Below are 20,425 nucleotides of genomic sequence, written 5' to 3'. Positions count from 1 at the left end.
AGTTATCACTCAAATCACTCTTCCTGAAGGCTCAGAGGTTAGGGTTTTCCAATGATAGTTTGGTGGGCAGAGAACAAGGGAATGGATGCTGCTGATTGGTTGGGGATTCAATCATAGGTGTGTAGAAAATGATCCTCATGCAGAGTCCCCCGCTGGAGGGAGGCCACAGGACCAATTAAGTCATGAGTCACAAGTCCGGGTGGGGTCAGCTCTTCACTACCTGACCAATCTTAGGTTCTACAATGGTGATGTTATCTATAGGAGCAACTGGGGAAGTCACAAATTTTGTGACCTCTGGCCACCTGATTCCTGAGCAGTAAGAGATTAGAGAAACTGATGCAGGGCAGGGGAGCCCCAACGTGGAGCTTAGCCAGTGTAGGTTTCTGGCTTTGCCCAGGAAAGGATTCAAGGGCAAGCCAGAGGTGGAAGAAAACAGCTTTACTGAAGAGGCAGTGTTACAGCACCAAGACTGATCCTTGTAGAGCAGTGCTGCCCCCTAGGCAGAGAGTAGCCTGTAAAATATTTTAAAGAGGTTTATTCTGAGCCAACACAAGTGACAAGGACCTGGGGAACACAGTCTCAAGAGGTCCTGAGAAAGTGTGCCCCAGCAGTTGGAATTACAGTTTGGTTTTATGTATTTTAGGGAGGCAGAAGTTACAGGGAAAGGCATAAATCAATGCATGGAAGGTATGCATTGGTTTGCCCCATAAAGGTGGGATAACTTGAAACAGAAGCTTAGTTTATAGGTGGATTCACAGACTCTTTAATTTGCAATTGGTTAAAGGAATAGAGCTCTGTCTAAAAATTTGGAGTTGGCTGGGTGCAATGTCTCATGCCTGTAATCCTAGTACTTTGGGAGGCCGAGGTGTGAAGATCACTTGAGCCCAGGAGTTTAAGACCAGCTTGGGAAACAAAGTAAGACCCCATCTCTGGAAAAAAAAAAAAAAATTAAGTTATCTAGGTGTGGTGGCATGTGCCTGTTGTTCCAGCTACTCAGGAGGCTGGAGGCTGGGATGGGAGGATCACTTAAGCCCAGGAAGTCAAGGCTGCAGTGAGCCATGATCATGCCACTGCACTCTAGCCTAAGTGGCAGAGCAAGACCCTGTCTCAAAAAAAAAAAAAAAAAAAAAAAAAGGAGTCAACAGAAAGGAATATTTTAAGATAAGGAGCTCCATTAACCAATACACAGAATCGGAGTGAACTGTAAGGGTGTGTGACTTAACCCTTATCTGACATGACCTTAAGTCCTGTATATAATTTGGTATTTTATTGGCATAAAGAGTCCATCTTGTTAGTCGTATGATCTCTATTTTAACATTAATGCCGGTCTATTGTACCTAAACTCCAAAAGGGAGGGGCTATCATGAAGGGTGTCTGACCTCCCTTCTGATTGTAGCTGGGAATGCAGTTTTTAAGACTTTTTTGGGGTCCTTTTGGCCAAAGGGGAGTGTAGTCAGTGGGGGGTGAGGGGTGGGGTTAAGACTTTATTTTTAGTTTACAATAGAAAATGCTGTCCGATTTTTCATTAAAATGTATATTGGTACCATGCCTTTTACATTGCTACAAGTATCAGAGGATTGTTTGAAAATCATCATGGTGTTCTCTTCCATACAAGATCTGAACTGGAGCCACATTCTGTAGTGTAGAAAAGGTGCCAGAGATGTAGGCAGCCCACACAGATGCAGTTTCAGTTGGAAAATCATGAAAGAAGGGTCTATTAAAACTGTCAGTTATTACAGAACTCTGTGTTTATAGTACATAAATTATAATGGTACATAATTTATAATAGGTGAACTGTTTTTTTTTTCCCAAATAAGAAAGAAGTTTCATTAGCATTCAAGTAGTGCCAAAACTCATCCACTCTTAATATGGTCACTCATTTAGCTCTTTTTCACTTACTTTTTGTTTCCATGGTATTTTATGTCATGTTGCTGTAGTAACACCATAATACTATATGTCCTATTATCCCATACAGCTATAATATTATGTATGCATTGAATTTTTATAAGTTACGTCATATTTTGTCACTAACTTATATTAATTTCAGAAGAATTGTATTTCATTTCAGATATCTTAATTGGCAAGTACTTTCAACACTTACGACTCTATGGCTCAAGCAGATTACCATACAATTTTACATATATAAGTTCATTCAATTTAATTTACAGTTGCACTACATAACTACTACCCTATAGTCTATTCTTAATAATTTGTTATTTTTGTTTATTCCCATATCTAGTTATCTATCCATCTCTTTATTCAAATATTTCCTCTTAAAATTTTTTTTTTAGATTCTCTTCCTTATCATCTTAAATTTCTGACACATTTCAAAATATTGCAACATCAGTAAACTGGTGTGGCTGGCCATTCTTGGTTTGTTTACTATCATAGAAGGAAAACATTCAATATTTTATCACTAAATATGTCATTATGGCCTTCATCGGGTTGGGGACTTTTAATTTGCTGAGTTTAAAATTTTTAATCATGAATGGGTGTTAAATTGTATAAAATTAGTTTATTTATTTATTTGTTTTTTGAGACAGAATCTCACTCTGTCACCTAGGCTAGAGTGCTGTGGCACGATCTCAGCTCACTGCAACCTCTGCCTCCTGGGTTCAAGCCATTCTCCCACCTCAGCCTCCCAGGTAACTGGGATTACAGGCACATGCCACCACGCCGGGCTAATCTTTGTATTTTTAGTAGAGATGGGTTTCACAATGTTGGCCAGGCTGGTCTTGAACTCCTGAGCTGAACTGATTCACCTGCCTTGGCCTCCCAAAATGCTGGAATTACAGGCATGAGCCACTAAGCCCAGCCTCTTCAGGTAGTTTTTTAAAAAAATGTTTTGCCCAGAATTTTTAGTTGTTATCTGTGGGAAGCTTGTACCAATAGAAGCTAATGCCTCCATTACTGGAGGCCAGAACTTTGTGACACTTTTAATTGCTAATATGTAACGTGATTTTCCAAGATAGGGAATATAATATACAGTATTTATAGTTATGATATTTTCCTTACTTGATCAAGGAGTTTTTATTTTTGTCTTTAATGGAACAGCTACAGAATTACTACTTTGCTCTGCTTTGGGAAAAGTTGGTCAAAGAACAGCTTTACTCAAGATGCCCTTCCAACTGTTTGCCAAGTTACAGACTTTGCTTTTTATCCACTTAAATTTAATGTTTGCCTAATTAAGTGCTGTGGAAATCATAGCTGCTTTAAATACCTTGCAATTAAAGGCAAGAGTTTGACCCTCATTGTAAGGTAAGTATGGTGAGAGTATATTAAGTACTTGTGATTTCCACTTAAAAATGTTAAGCATCGAGGTTTGGGTTATTGGATGAGAGAAAAATTCTGCATGTAAGATTGTCTTCTGGCAGCTTGACACTTTGAGATGGAAATACGGACAAAACAAATTCATGCAAAAAATAGATACATGAAGCCAAAAGCATCATGTAAAGGCAAAGGCATTTTTTGCATCTACTACTGACCAGTTCAGTCTTTTGTCCCAAGTGAGCAAGCTATTCATTTTTTCCCAACTTTCTATTTTTAAATTTGAAACTGTAGAACAATTGAAAAATAGTATAATAAAGACACATACTGTCTAATATATTTAACAATTATTTACATTTTGCATTTGCTACATTTGATTTCTCTTTCTTTCCATCTCTTCCCTCCCACACAGTTTTTAAGGTAAGTTGCAGACATGATAAGATATCTTCTAGGAATAAATTAATTGCATTATATCATCTAGTATCCACTTAAGGAAAGCACATAGATCTTGTCCCAGATGATGTCCTCTTTAGTACAGAAATTATGTTCCCTTTCAGAAAAGAAGGGTGAAATAGAAGAGGAAAGCCGAGGGGACAAAAGAAGGAAAAGATTATGTGAGTTAATAATGGTCATTAGTTCATAAAGTACATATGGTACGTGAAGCACTATTGTACAGGATACTATATAGTATTCTAGTATACTATTAATATAGTCTATGGGAATAGCAAATTATTCTAAGTGGTGGTTCTCTGCTAGGCTGAAGATTTCTGCCTTGTCATAGCTACAATATGGTCAGGATCTGGTAAAACATACTCAAATATCCTACCCAACTTTCTCCACCTTGCGAAATTCAGCATCTCCTCTAAAACTCAGATTTTAGAGCTTCTCGGCTCCTGCTTCATCTCCTTTGCCCCTGCTCCCACCACTCCACTGTATGGGTGGAGTGTTTCTCCTCAGAGCATTTAAAGAACTTGGTTCCTGCTTCTAGCCCATCTTATCACATGGTATTTATGGCTCATTGCTTCTTCTCCATTGATTTCTACAAGTACTGGCGAGTTGGGATTTGTGATAGGGCCAGACAGGTATTTGTTGAATGTTTATGGAAGGTTAATCAAAAAGATAAGCAGACTGTCATAGCAAGAGAATTGGAAGTAGGGGGAAAAGAGAGAGTAGCTTTGGACGGTGGAACCAGTGAGAGCGCTGTGGCTGGATGGTAAGAACTGCGGGATTCGCTCTGGGCTGAATTTAATCTCCCTTCCTAGATCACTGACATTTTTTCTTAGTCTCTTCCCTCCTTAGTTTCTCAGTGCCCTAAGCCTACTATTTTTCCCTCATGGAAAGTCATTCATGTTAAGGTGTATGGTATGGCAAAATGGGGGCGGGGAGGGCACCTTGATCTCAGGGAAGCTTCCTGGGATTGTTTGGGGAGCTTGACATGTGCCCTAGGAACTTGGGGAGCGTCATGAACAAGTGTCTGCCTCTACGTTGAAAATGTAAAGGCTAGGGAGACAGGCTGGTTGCCAATCCAATAACGGAGCAAAGGAGAGGCCACTGCTGCCCTAGGCCTGGGCCTGTTGGGCAGAAGGCACGTTTCTCCAAGGGGCTCACTTCCTCTGTCCTTAGCCAGCGCCTAGACATCTGGTGATACCTACGGCTTTTCTGCTTTAAGACAGTGTTTGCCCTTGTAGGTAGCCTTCTTAGACAAGATCTAGGACGACTCTGTAAAAAGTAAAATAGAGGTTCCTTTTCAAAGACTTTCCTCCCCATCTAATTAGGAATAAATAGTAACTTCTCTTAAAAGCAAAATGCATTCAAAGACCTGTGCTAACATTCTTAAATATCTGCTAGCCGTCATAAAGAAGTCAATGCACTTTATGTTCTTAGCTTCCACAGGTTAGCCTAAGTATTTGCCCTGGTATGTTTATACTGGTCCAAGCAAGCATGAAGTCATAGCCTGTTCCTCTTCCTCTTTAAAAGTGTTTTTACCTTTCTCAGCATTCCACAAGTTACTTCTTCCTTCCTTTGTTCTCCTCTACCTTTGCCTCTTTTAAAAAGTTCTAAGTTGCTAGCCAGTCGGGAAAAATACAGAATGTGAGGTCCTGTTCCAGCCAGTGGAAACCGGACACAGCACTAGGGTGAATGCGTCAGGTTATAAATGACCCTGTCTCATTTGTTCAGTGTACTCTCGTGGCAAAACTTCTGGCGAGTGTACCCTTTCTGCAGGAAGTAAAAATGGCCTTACTAAATAAATTAAATTTATGTACAAGTGCTATTTCTTTACAGCACCTCGGAACAAGCATTTCAAACAACTCCTTACCATTTATTCCCCTGGGTCCACATCTCTTCTTAAAGGAATGTGGACTTTCTTCCATGATTATCGGCTGCATGAAGAAGTGTCTTGGAGCCAAGAGAATACATCTTCATAGGATACTAGGCTTCAGGGAGCTAGAATAGAGGAGTGCGGAGCATAAACTGAAAAGGGTTCCCCTCACTCACCACAGAGGCACAACCCATAAGGCCAGCCATTCTAAGGACAGGCCAATTTGGGTGGGTGAGGATGCTGGACACGGGAGCAGTCCCGGAGCACATGTCTGCCGACCTTTGTTCATGTCAGACGTAGCCCACAGGGCAGTGCTCATTTATATCACCAATCCGTAAGAATACATTTTTGTTTTGTCAGAAACACAATGTCTGTAGAATTATCTGAAACCTGTTTTTTCAGATCTGACTAGAGTGAGTTAGCTACCATCACTTTCCTTCTGGTAGCAGCTCGAGGGACATGGTAGGCGAGTGAGGTTTAGAGTGAAAGGAAGAAGGCTTATGAAGGATTTGGCTGGTGAGTGTTCTATTAGGGTGAGAATTTTGGAAGGAGGAGCTTTCTGATTGACTTTCAAACACAGTTGGCAATCTGGTTGGTTTATCTATTGGTACATAACTAGGAAATTTCTAGGCTGAGTGGAATAGTATGAGTTTTTCTGTTTCAACTGGAAGAACATCTGGTTGTCAGACTCAGGGTCAGAACTGTACATAAGCAATCCCTCAGTTTGGTTAATGTTACGGTAGAAATTTAGTCTGAAGTCTAGTCCAAATAAATGTTTTCTATATTCTCATATCTATATATATGAATCTTATCACATTAAGGCTAGACTGAGACATGTCACAAATTTCTCTCTTGTGGAATGAAGGTGAAAAAGAGAAATATAAGCATTGGGTGAATGTTGAAATGGATAAGTTCTGAGATTCCTCTTAAAGTTTAGATTTTGATGAGATTTCCTGAACAAGTCCCTCTCTTGTGGCTCAGGGGCCAGAGGGACTGTAGAACTCCAGGGGGCCAGGCCCTAGCTCAGCCCTGGCACACACAGGCAGGCAGGTCTCCCTTCCCTAGAGTAGCCACCTGTGATGAAGGAGGAGGGTGGGAAGCATCTTTGTCCTCCCCAACCCACAACCTGGCTTCCTGTCTGTATCAGCACTCACATTCCCCTTCAAACCTCTAGGTCTTGAGCAGATTGTAGGAGGTTCTGGCCCAGTGAACTCACCTGGAACATGCACATGAAGGAAGTGAAAGAGTGCGAGGCAAGAGGAGCAGTGACAGCCTTAATTGTGAGCTAATTCACCCCAAGAACAAGCAAAAGTGCAAATAAAACTCAAGGACGTGGAAGAGTGTGGAGAGATGATTAGGATTCAGGCCTCTCCTTACCTAGCCTTCCTCCATTATTCTCTCTCTCTCAACCTGTCTCTCTCTCTCTGTCTCATTTATCAGAGCACTGGATTGCGAATGGAGTGCAAGTAGAGACTGAGAATCACCACTGTAGTGATTGTATGTGTATGGCAAATCATCTTAAAGATTTCTTGTATTTGGAAACAATGTCTAATAAAGAATGGCCAAATACAAAATTATACTATACAAAAACTAAGTCATCAAAAATTATATTGTTCAAGTGAATAATTAGCAATATGAAAATATGTTCATAAAATATTAAGTGAAATAAATGGAATATAAAAGGGTTTGTAAATGTGAATGTGCGTACACTCTCAAATAACTGGAAGCATAATATACCAAATAGTTAATTAGTTAATAATGGTTATCTTTGGCCTGGTGTAGTGGCTCATGCCTGTAATCCCAGCACTTTGGGAGGCCAAGGTGGGTGGATCACCTAAGGTTAGAGACCAGCCTGGCCAACATGGTGAAACGCTGTCTCTACTAAAAATACAAAGAAGAAAAAAGACAGATGTGGTGGCATGGGCCTGTAATCTCAGCTACTCGGGAGGCTGAGGCAGGAGAATCGCTTGAACTTGGGAGGTGGTGGTTGCAGTGAGCCAAGGTTGTGCCACTGCACTCCAGCCTGGGTGACAGAGCGAGACTGTCTCAAAAAATAAAGTAAAATAAAATAAAATCATTTTAAAAAATGGTTATCATTGAGACATGGTAGGATAATGGGCATTTTTCATTTTCTTCTTTATGTTTCCTCTGTATTTTCTATAATTGACTGCTACTTTTATACTAAGAAAAACATGTATTATCAGAACCCCGTCTGCCTCATTGACATCATCCAAATGTTTGCTTAGTCTAATTTATCAAGAAATTGAAGATAACATATTTGTAAGTAAAATAAATGCTTTCCTAACACCAGGAAAGAGGAACTAAAGCGTTTGCCAAGAGCCTAACTTGGTCAGATACCGGAATGACCTGAGGGACTATTTGCTTTGTAGCATCGTTAGTCTCCAGATTGCAGAGACATAAACATTTACAAGTCTTCCAAAGGTAATGCAATCACTGGAAGCTGGGCAGTATATACTTATGAGAATCGGACAAAGCAGAAAGATCTGGATTCTTGTAGGAACTCTATCATGGTCCAGGGGTGTAATCTCGGGCAAGTCGCTTCATCTCTCCATCTGCTACAAAAAAACAGGTCCTTTTATATTCACTCACCAGTTAGTGATTGAGGCTTTCCTGTGTGCACTGCTCATAGGCACTGCCTGGGGCTCGTGCTGAATGCTATGAGTCTGTTATTTTATAGACTATTGCAGCCAGTTTAATTCATACACCATTTCCATCCTTCAGCACAGAATTACCTACAATTGTCATGGCTTACAAGTGGAATAAACCTTTGTAATCTAGGTAACGAGGGTTCCAAAAAAGAGAGACAGTAGGCTTTGTGAAAGTGACAAAAGAGGCAAAAATGGGACTGGACGCAGTGGTTCATGAATATAATCCCAGCACTTTGGGAGGCTGAGGTGGGTGGATCACTTGAGGCCAGGAGTTCGAGACCAGCCTGGCCAACATAACAAAACCCAGTCTCTATTAAAAATACAAAAAAAATAGCTGGGCGTGGTGGCACACACCTGTAATTTCACCTACTCGGGAAGCTGAGGCAGGAGAATCGCTTAAACCCTGGAGGTGGGAAGCGAAGGTTGCTGTGAGCTGATATGGTGCCACTGCTCTTAAGCCTGGGCGACAGTGTGAAACTCTATGTCAAAAAAAAAAAAAAAAAAAGAGGCAAAATGGGGTGAGGAATAGACTGAGTAGAGTTAGACGTGGGTCAGAACAGAATCCGCTTGGTCCAGATTAGCTTGGAGGGCAGGGAGGAGGAATGAAACCCTGAGCAAAAAGCAATGAAAGAAATTACAGATCATGGTGGTAAATTCCCAAACATGGTGATTTAAATACCTTATTCACCACAATGTACAATTCATTATTCTTTTCTGGCAACAATAATTTGTACCAAATAGTGTTTATGTGTTCGCTACTATTGCAAGAGAAGGAGAGGTCGAGCAAAACACCTTTGAAGATCTAATACTGTACATAATGGTTAAGGTCACAGGTTTTAAGAAATATGGGGACTATGAGCCAAAATCGATAGAGACTGGTTTTGTTTCCATGAAAAAAATGATGCAAACTAAACATAACCATAAAAAAGACCATGGTGTCCGGAAAAGTTATTTGTATGCCTCTCAGAAGGTATTTCCATACATTGCTAGGTGCAATGGTTTGCTCTATTTTGTTTTTGATATATTATAATTTGATTGTCTTTTGCCATCACACAAAAATTTTGTGCAGTTAATTGTTTTTCCTCATTGTACAAGAAAGTGCTCATTAAGAAAATTTAAAGGTCTGTTAGTAACAAACAACTAGAAAACAAACTAGTTGGAAACATGCTCCCATGAGGATATGCACTCACATTTGAACACATACACACACAGATACCGATAAATGCCATCTAACAAAAAGAAATATGATGTATTCAATTAGCAAAACTGATCACTAACCAGAAATGTAACTATAAAACCAAAAATACCTTTGAGCAAAAGTTGGTGAGGACATTCTCTCTTTGTGAGAGCTCAATGTCATGCAATGTCAAAGAGCTCCCCTCAGCTCAGCTGTCTTAGCCAAAGACAGGGCTAGCAAGGTAAAGGTACGTTGTATGTTAAGTTAGATAGAGGGTTAATAGGAATATAGAACCTAGTTAGATGCTCTGAAATCAGGACAGAAGATGTTTCCAGCCATTATGATAGATTGATCTGATAAATGAACACTTATGAACAAAACAAACTCATGTTTTATTATACAAAAAATAATAAAGTGTATTGATTCATAACCCATATGCCTGATGGGCTCTCTTCTTTGTGTCAAGAAGCTATGAAAGCTCAATTGAGACAGTAAATAACATGTCATAGCATTACAATGCCTTACAGATTGTACATTATATATGATGTAATTAAATATGTAAAGTACAGTCACTTTACGGTCCCAAGCCTTATCCCTTACTAATTGCGAGAACTTCAGCAAGTTCTCTGAATTATAGCTTATGCATCTATAAAATGGAGCTAAAGATATACTAACATTGCTGGTTTTAAAATAGGTCCTCAAATTGTCTGACACTCTTTCGCATCAAAAGATGGAACCTTATTCTCCTCTCCTTAAACACGGGCCAGGCTTAGTGACTCACTTATAAAGAATCAAAGGCAAGACTAGTGCAGTTGCTCATGTCTGTAATCCCAGAACTTTGGGAGGCCAAAGTTGAAGCCAGGAGTTCAAGACCAGATTGGACAACATAGCAAGACCCCATCTCTACAAATAAAATAAAGATTAACCAGGCATGGTGGTACACACCTGTAGTCCCAGCTACTCAGGAGGCTTAGGTGGGAGGATCGCTTGAGCCCAGGAATTCAAGACTGCCCTGAGTTATGATCTGCCACTGCACTCTAGCCTACGCAACAGAGCAAACAGAGCAAGACCCTATCTCTAAACCAAACAAACAAACAAACAAAAAGCAAGAAGGCAGCAGCAGACAATACTATGTGACTTCAGGGACAAGGTTTCCTAGCTCTCTTTCTCTCTCTCTCTTGCAAGGTTTAATCCGGGAACCCAACCACCTTGTCATTTGATGGGGAAACCAAACACTACATGTGTATTAACCCATTTTCACATGCTATAAAGAAATATTTGAGAGTGGGTAATTTATAAAGGAAAGAATTTTAATAGACTCACAGTTCACATGGCTGGGGAGGCCTCAGGAAACTTGCAATCATGGTGGAAGAGGAAGCAAATGTGTCCTTCCTCACATGGCAGCAGGAGAGAGCAGTGCCAAGCAAAGGGGAGAAAAGCCCCTTATAAAACCATCAGATCTCATGAGAACTCACTCACTATCACGAGAGCAGCATGGGGGAAACTAACACTATAATCCAATCACCTCCCTCTCTCAACATGTGGGGATGACAGGTCTCTCCCTCCACACATAGGGATTACAATTTGACATGAGATTTGGGTGGGGACACACAGCCAAACCATATCAACATGGAAAAGTCACAAGTCGATATTTGGACAACAGTTCTGCATGAGCTCCCAGCTAACAGCCAACATCAGCCTCCAGACAGTGAGTGAGTGAGTGAGTTTTGAGTTTATTCTAGCCCCCAATCTTTGAACCACCCCAGCTGACACTGAGTAAAGCAGAGATAAACTGTCCCCTTCAAGTTCTTCCCAAATTTTTTTTTTTTTTTGAGACAGAGTCTTGCTCTGTCACCCAAGCTGGAATGCAGTGGCGCAATCTCACCTCACTGCAACCACTGCCTCCTGGGTTCAATCTTCACCGGGAAGCCATTTCATTTTGCCATATGAAGAAGCTAGAAAGGAGAAACTTTTATTTTCAAACCCAGCAATTCCTGGCTCCTCTATGTTTCACAGTTCTCTTTCACTTCTCTCTTTCTCTTGAATTTTACTATACTCAGTGAGAAAGACCAGGCAGCTTCTTCAACACTTTTCCCAAAAATCTCCTTAGATAGATGGTTAAGTTAACTTGGTATATTTTCTATTCTCCATGTTACCACAGGTGACAGTGTTGCTAAACTTTTTGCTGCTGTATGACAGCTCCCAGTAACATTTTCCTCACTTTCCCATAAGCCCTAACCAATAACTTCTACAAGAACCATGAGGTTTCCACTAACAGTCTCTTGAAGACCTTTCCAAATTCTGCCTGCCACCCAGTCCTGAAGCCATTGCCACATGTTAACAGTTTTTGCTGTGCTACCAAACTCTGTTCCAGTTATCTATTGCTGCATAACAAACCACCCCAAAATTTAATAACTTAAAACAGTAACAACATCTATTTCTTCATGAATCTACAATTTGAGGGCCTGGTGGGGTGGCTCATGCCTGTAATCCCAGCACTTTGGGAGGCTGAGGCAGGTGGATTACCTGAGGTCAGGAGACCAGCCTGGCCAACATGGAGAAACCCTGTTTCTACTAACAAAAATTAGCTGGGCATGTTGGCATGCGCCTGTAGTCCCAGCTACCAGGGTGGCCGAGGCAGGAGAATCGCTTGAACCCGGGAGGCGGAGTTTGCAGTGAGGCGAGGTTGCACCACCGCACTCCAGCCTATGCGACAGAGGGAGACTCCGTCTCAGAAAAAAAAAAAAAGAAAAAGAAAAAGAAAAACATGGTCCAAAAATAAAGTGAGTTTATTTTTGGGTGTGACTATAAAACTCTTTGCTGAGACCTCAGAAAGTCTATAAGGTGTTGTTTCATAGGCCCTTTCAAGCAGACAAAAGGCCTAGCAGCTTTTTTGTTTGTTTTTTCCTTCTTTATTTGTTTTCAACACACCATTGTTGGCTTGAAAGGCCTACAGATCTCAAGGGAGTTATCGGACTGCAGCTTTAAGAGAAGGGAGAGAAGGACTAAAGGAGATTTATTGCTATGGATTTTGCCTAATGGAGTTAGTTATAAATTGATTAACAAGAAGAATATAATTTTTTTAAAAAAAGAATTAGAATTAGCTTGGACTGAAAGGGACATTCAGGCCTTTGGATTCCAGGCTTCCAAGAGCAGGAAGCAGTCTAAAAAGACTGTCACTCAGCTGCAAACATGGGCTACTTTTTTTTTTTTTTGAGATGGAGTTTTGCTCTTGTCGCCCAGGCTGGAGTGGAATGGCATGATCTTGGCTCACTGCAACCTCCACCTCCCAAGGTCATGAGAGATTCTCCTGCCTAGCCTCCCGAGTAGCTGGGACTACAGGTGCGCACCACCATGCCTGGCTAATTTTGTATTTTTAGTAAAGATGGGGTTTCTCCATGTTGGTTAGGCTGGTCTCAAACTCCAGACCTCAGGTGATCTACCCGCCTCAGCCTCCCAAAGTGCTGGTATTACAGATGTGAGCCATTGTGCCTGGCCCAACATGGACCACTTTTAATGGAAAAGAAAGAATGGCTCAGAAGGTGGGACTGTGAGCGCCGTGGGTGGAGCCAAAAGCAAGGTGGACAATTTCCAGGTGTAGGACCAAGCCCCAGTAGGGAACTGGCAACATACGCTCAGCTGGATTTCAGAATCGCTGTGCGCCAGTGGCTGTTGTATGCCTCCCCTTTCCCTCCTTTTTGAACAGAAGCCTCTACAGCGATTATCCTGTGCTTGCCCCACTATTGTACAATATATTGGGTGCAGCAGGCAGAGAGGCAGCTTGTCTTTTGATTCACAAGTCTTCAGGTGGAGAGGAACTGCACTGCAGGAGCTGTACTCCAGGAACAGCGCCCAAGGAGCCTCAGCCACTCCTGCACCTGATTTACATGTTAAGATCATGGACCTTGAGCCCCAGCCTCATGCTACAGGAGATACAATGTTTAAGGGGTTTAGGGCGGGGGATTGAGTCTATTTTGCAAGTAGGGGAAAATGTAGGTAATGTATGTCCAACGGGCAAATTGTGATGGTTTTAAAATATGTCCACAAATTCTATGATACTCTTCTCAGCAAAAAGTAGAACCTAATTCCCCTTCCCTTGAATCGTGGCTGGCCTCAGCGGCTTACTTTTACCCAATAGAACATGGCAGAAGTGAATCTGTAAGATTTCTCCGAGGAGGTCGCCAAAGGGGACACAGCTTTTGCCTTCTTCTCTTCTCTCTGGGGATGTTCACCTTTGGAACCCAGCCACCACTGTGTGAAAATGCCAAGGAGCCCCATGGAAAGGTCGTGTGGAGGTGCTGTGGCCATAGGCCCTGCTGAGCTCCCAGCACCAACTGGCTGACCTGTGGGTGAGTGAGATATTGGATGAGTCCAGCCAGCAGCCTCAAGTCACCCCTGCTGATGCCAAGAGAAGCAAAGACAAACTGTCCTTCTCAAGACCTGCCCAAATTACAAATTCACGAGCAAAATAAATGCAGTCGTTGTGTTAAGGAACAAAGTTTAAAGTGATTTGTTATGCAGCAACAGGTAACCAGATATTGATATGCAAATGCCTACTTAGAATATCCACATATCAGTAAGGTACAGTGGCTCATACTTATAATCCCAGCACTTCAGGAAACTGAGATGGGATCGTTTTGAGACCAAGAGTTCAAAAACAGCCTCAGCAACACAGTGAGATCCCATCTCTGTAAAAATTAAAAAATTAGCAGGGTGCAGTGGCACATACCTGTGGTTCCAGCCACTTGGGAGGTTGAGGTGGGAGGATCGCTGAGCCGAGGTGGTTGAGGTTGCAGTCAGCCATGATCATGCTACTGCACTTCAGCCTAGGTAACAGCAAGATCCTGTCTCCAAAGAAAGAAAGAAAGAAAAAATCCACATATTGAAATAAAATCTTGCAGCTGTTGCAACATTTTATATATTCTGAATTACAATAGCTTCACGGTCCCCAGCTTATCACTTACTAACTGTGGGACCTTCAGCAAGCCAGGCTCCTGAGCTGTAGTTTCTGTAGCTATAAAGTGAAGATTAGAATACCTGTCATTTTATTTTTCCAGCTTTATTGAGGCATAATTGACATATAAAACTCTTTCTTTCTTTTCTTTCTTCTTTCTTTCTCTCTCTCCTTCCTTCCTTCCTTCCTTCCTTCCTTCTTTCTTTCTTTCTTCTTTCTTTTTTTCTTTCTTTCTGTTTCTCTCTCTCTCTTTCTCTCTTTCTTTCTTTCTTTTTTTTTTTTTTTTTTGAAACAGGGTCTTGATCTGTTGCCCAGGGGAGAGTGCAGTGGCACAATCATAGCTCGCTACAGCCTTGACCTCCTGGATGCAAACAATCCTCCTGCCTCAGCCTCCCAAAGTGTTGGGGTTACAGGTTTGTGCCACCATGCCTGGCCAAAATTATATATATTTAAAGTGTACAATATGATGACCAATATACTGTACATTGTGAAATGATTACCACGATCAAGTTAGTTAACACATTCATCACCTACAAAGCCTACCATTTGTGTGTGTGTTTAGTGGGAACGCTTAAGATCTACTCCCTTAGCAAGTTTTAAGTACACAATACCATATCATTAACTGGAGTTGTAGGACTTTCTCCTTAGTTCAGCTGAAAGCTGGGTTCTTCTCACATGGCCATGAGAGATTAGGCTCACAGACAATTTGCAGGATGAGGAAAATGGAATTTATTAGGCAAAAAGTGGGGGCGGGGGTGGGGAACAGGGACTCCCAGCAGAGTGAGAGTCCTGCTAGCTAGTTTTCCAGAATCACAGATTGAATTCCAGGTTCCACCCTGGAACAGGAGAGGCCAGGCTCCTCCCCGCCCGAGAAAGGAGTGAAATTCCGGAGACTCCACCCCGGTGGGCACTCCTTGGCTGTCCTAGTCACCATGTTGTATATCAGTACTTGTCTTATTGTAGAAAATCAATCATGAAAGCTATGTAGCAAGAAGAAAAATGGTAATATATTATAGGCTGTTGTTCTGCGAAATGGTCAGATAGGCAAAGCTGCTCCCAAATGCTGAAGAGCCGAGAAACCAAAGAAGGTAGCCGACAAATCCAGTGTGTCGGTAAAGCACATTTTATTGTGGAACTTACAGACAGAAGTGTGGTCTTGGGCAGCAGCAAGACAGGTATATCTCTGCACTGTTACTCCCCAGACCTAGGGTTGATGTACCATGGGGAAAAGGTATATGTGCTCCAGCAAGACAATGAAAGGCAACTCTCTAGAACAGGCAAGAAGGCTGTGTGTCATATCCTATAATTCGTGTGATAACAGCAAAGTTGACATGTTCTTACGCTAAGGACAGCAAATAAAGTAGGAATCAGGAGGCATTCACGGGACTGGGGCTAACCAGAAGTCAACCTGACAGGTTAGCGTCCAAGTGGGAGCCACATTTGACTCCACAGTTATAACGCTAGAATCAAATGATTACAACTCTAAGTGTGCACAGAAGAGAAGATAGAGGGATTAGAGGAGTGGTGGTGGGGGAATGATCTTTTCTTCCATTGCCCTAATTTTCTGTAATATTTTTACTCTAGCAATCCAAATAGATGCATATATTTTTAAATTTTTATTGTGCATTCCCAGTCCAAACCAGGTTAGTTCTTTTCGCTGACCTTCCTTCCTGTCAAATCAGGTAAAGTGGCTTGGAAGAGGGGCAGGGATGAAGCAGCATCCTACTTTTTGGAGCTTAGGGATCAACAGAGAATTAACTCTAGGACTCAGATTGCCTGCTTTCCCAACTGATGCCCAATTCCTTGCCCTGTAACCCCCCAATACTAGTTAGTCCTCACCTAGATAAACTGAGTATTGGATCCAGTGCCACATTAAATGCCCATTATTTGTGTACGCAGAAATTGCAACTCTCTGAGCTTAGAGGCAATGTCACCCAATGGTTGGAGGAGTTGGTCAAAATGCATGGGTTGGACACCTAACTCCACCGTGTATTTCCTGGGGGCTTGGCAGATGTAATTAATGACCTGAAGATGAGATCATTCTGGATCAGGTAGGCCCTAAATCCAATGACAAGTGTCCTTCTAAGACAGGAAGACACAACAGAGAGCAGGAGCTATGTGAAGACAGAAACAGAGATTCACAAGCCAAGGAATGCCTGGGGCCACCAGAAGCTGGAAGAAGGAAGGAACACATTCTCCCTTAGAGCCCCAGAGGGAGCCCAGCCCAGTCCACCCCTTGATTTGAGTTCTGGCCTCCAGAACTCTGAGAGAATATATTTTCATTTTATTAAGTCACCCAGTTTGTGGTTGTTTGCTATGACAACTCTGGGAAATTAATATGATGCATGGGTCTCACAATCCTAATACTGAATGAAAAAAGTCCAAGTTACAGAAAACAAGGATGCCATCTCAATAGCATTTCAGAAATGTGAAACCCATACGTTGTACCATTTAGGAATACATATGTATTGACAAAAGCATAATGAAACAAATGGGAATGATGAACACCAAATTTAGAGAAGTGGAAACTGTAAAGAGAAGGAAGAGAATACAGCCGAGGGGGCACAAAGACCTCACCTGTTTGGATAATAATGTGTTTCCCAAGCTGAGCGGCAGAGTCAAGTAGGATCAGTATCACAGGTTTACACCTTTGTGTAGGACTTAACTATTTCATTATAATAAAATTTAAAAGGGAAGAAATGAGAAAGGATAAAAAGGAAGGTTAATAGCACCTTGAAGGTGGGGGAGCTTCTTTCTTGGATAAACATACAACCATTCAAGGTCAAAGCGGGATGATCTGGTGCATATGTATCTCCTGATACTTAATAACCGGGTGAAATTCACTTTGTTAATATTCAGTGTTCTGATGTTGCTTATAAATAATTCCAAAAGTAACCTTTTCATTGCAAAAACACCTGTACAGTGCCAACTCTGATTACTCCCTGTGGAAATTGCTTAGCTAAAAATTAATATATCACACTTTCTAGAGTGACAGACTGTGGGCTGGAATAAGAGAAAACAGTAGTTTATAAGATGGAGTAATTACTGGAGGATCCAGGTACCATTTACTGACTTTTTCTTTATTCTCAAGCCAACAAAATTATCGAGTCCATATCCTCAGAGTCTTTTATTGGCTTTAATCTTAGGTTGTCTATCAAAAACAATACTTCTGTGGATTAATAAACACCACAAACCCATAATAAACTGCACGGGCCCCTGGTCTACCTAGGTAGTACATGAGCTAAGCTGAAGACCATCAGAGTGGACTGTCCAGCGCTTGTTACCTCGGCATGGCTGAGGCCTCCTCGCTGGCTGCACTACCTACAATATACACGAGGTGGCAGCAACGTCACGGCCGCCCGCCCGGGGCCTCCACGGGCGACTGAGGCTGCGCAGTTGACTTCCTCATCACCAACAGGGCGGTCTTGGTTTTAAAACCAGATCTGGTTGTTTCCTTGAGCGGTGGGATTTAGACAAACATTGTGATTATTTTCAATTAAAAATTATTCATGCCAATCATACAACCATAATTCGATATCTAGTATAAGCAGCCTTCTCTTTCCTTTTTTTTTCTTTCTTTTTTGGACACTCGGTGGTGAAATGCTTCATTACTTTAAAAACATGCCCAGGCCAAACCATGAGGACTCTAAAAAGATCAGCGGTTTGCCAGGGGTTGGGGAGGAGGGAGATGAATAGGTGGAGCACGGAGGATTTTTAAGGCAGTGAAAATACTCTGTATTATAGCATGAGTTCTATGTAGTTATACATTTGTCCAAAAGCATAGAATGTACACCATAAAGAGTGAACACCTATAATCCCAGCACTTGGGACTAAGGTAAATTGTGGACTTTGGGTGATAAGGTAACAAATGTACCCTCTGGGGAATGTTGATAACGGGGGACGCAGTGCATACGCAGGGCAGGGGTGGGGATATGGGAAATCTCTGTACCTTCTACTCAATTTTGCTGTAAACATAAAACTGCTCTAAAAAATAAAATCTTGGCCGGGCGCGGTGGCTCAAGCCTGTAATCCCAGCACTTTGGGAGGCCGAGACGGGCGGATCACGAGGTCAGGAGATCGAGACCATCCTGGCTAACACGGTGAAACCCCGTCTCTACTAAAAAAATGCAAAAAAAACCTAGCCGGGCGAGGTGGCGGACGCCTGTAGTCCCAGCTACTCCGGAGGCTGAGGCAGGAGAATGGCGTAAACCCGGGAGGCGGAGCTTGTAGTGAGCCAAGATCCGGTCACTGCACTCCAGCCTGGGCGACAGAGCGAGACTCCGCCTCAAAAAAAAAAAAAAAAAAAAATAAAATAAAAAAATAAAATCTTATAAAAAATGCCTGTTTCCAAAAGTGTGCTAGGTATGTCAACATTTACAAAATAATGACAATTATATAGGAAAGGTACACTGAAAATCTATATCTACAATATTCAAAGAGAAAGTCTTCCAAATAATTAGCATTTTATAAAGGACAGAATCATTTGACAGCAGGTAAATTACAACTGGATCCATCCATCTCTTCTTGTAGGGCATTATTGCTAAAATTCAGAATCAGCTTAGAAATGGCACATCAAGGCTGTGTCTTTCTGTGCCAGATTTGGAAGCTCTGAACCCTTGACAGCCTGACTTCTGAAGGATGATTAGATGGTGGCCTTCAGAATTTTCTCAGCAGATGCTGCCTAATTTTCTGCCTCATTTTGTGGAATCTAGGATGTCTCTTCTGTATAACGAACTTAATTATATCACTCTTACCGACCTACGGGTTGCTGTGAGACTCAAATGGAATAATCTAGATTCTCAATAAATGTTGAATAAATGATGATGAGAGGACTTTTATAGACTACCAAAAATACATAGTCATAGAGTTTCGTAACTGTGATATGAGAAATATGTCTTTGTTCTATCTCCAGTTCCTGGCACAGAGCTTCTAAAACTCTTGGAATTTTCCAAGTGATGGGGTGAGAGGAGTGTCTTTTGTTTTTTATAATAAGCATTTCAACCATACCTGAGTCCACCACACCTGAGTCCACTTTAGAAGATGGGGCTGGTTGCCAGAGGAACCCACCATGTGATTAGAGGGTTGGAACTTTCAGTCCCACTCCCAGACCTCTGGGAAGGAAAGAGAGGAGGTGGCCATTGAGTTCAGTCACAGATGGCCAATGATTTAATCAATCATGCCTATGTAGTGGAGCCTCCATAACCACTCTAAATGATGGGGTTTGGAGAGCTTCGGGGCTGAATATATCCATGTGCCAGGAGGGGTGCTGCACCCCAGACTCTACAGGGACAGAAGCTCCTGTGTTCAGGGTTCTTCCCGACCACGCCCTAGGTACCTCTTCATCTGACTGTTCATTGGTTTTCTTCACTATATCCTTTATAATAATCTGGCAATAGCTAAGTGTTTCCCTATGTTCCGTGTGCCGGCGAGGTGTCAGAGCCCCAGCATCAGAAAGTGGTTGACTCCCGTTTGGTTGGAAGACTTTACTGACAAGAGATAGGTTTGAAAAAAGAAAGAAGACCGGGTGCGGTGGCTCACACCTGTAATCCCAGAACTTTGGGAGGCTGAAGCGGGCAGATCACCTGAGGTCAGGAGTTCGAGACCAGCCCGACAAATGGAGAAACACCATCTCTACAAAAAATAACAAAAAAATTAGCTGGGCATGGTGGTGCATGCCTGTAATCCCGGCTACTTGCGAGGCTGAGGTAGGAGAATCACTTGAACCCAGGAGGTGGAGGTTGCGGTGAGCTAAGATCGCGCCATTACACTCCAGCCTGGGCAACAAGAGCGAAACTCCGTCTCAAAAAAGAAGAAAGAAAGAAAGAACACTGCAGAAGAGTGCAGTGGGGAAGCTCAGCAAGAGGACTGCGCGCACCACACACTGTTTTTTTTTTTTCCTTAGGGGTATTTATGGACCTTAAGGCAGGAGCTGAAGGGTAATTTGGGCCATATTAGCCTTGTAGGTCATGATAAATGATTACATTTGTAGACATTTTGGTGCCTTAATGTCAACAAGGGTTGCACACTGAGTTTCGGCA

Source organism: Trachypithecus francoisi, unplaced genomic scaffold (genome assembly GCF_009764315.1).
Source record: "Trachypithecus francoisi isolate TF-2019V2 unplaced genomic scaffold, Tfra_2.0 Lachesis_group13, whole genome shotgun sequence".
NCBI lineage: Eukaryota > Metazoa > Chordata > Mammalia > Primates > Cercopithecidae > Trachypithecus > Trachypithecus francoisi.
This window is presented reverse-complemented; position numbering follows the sequence as displayed.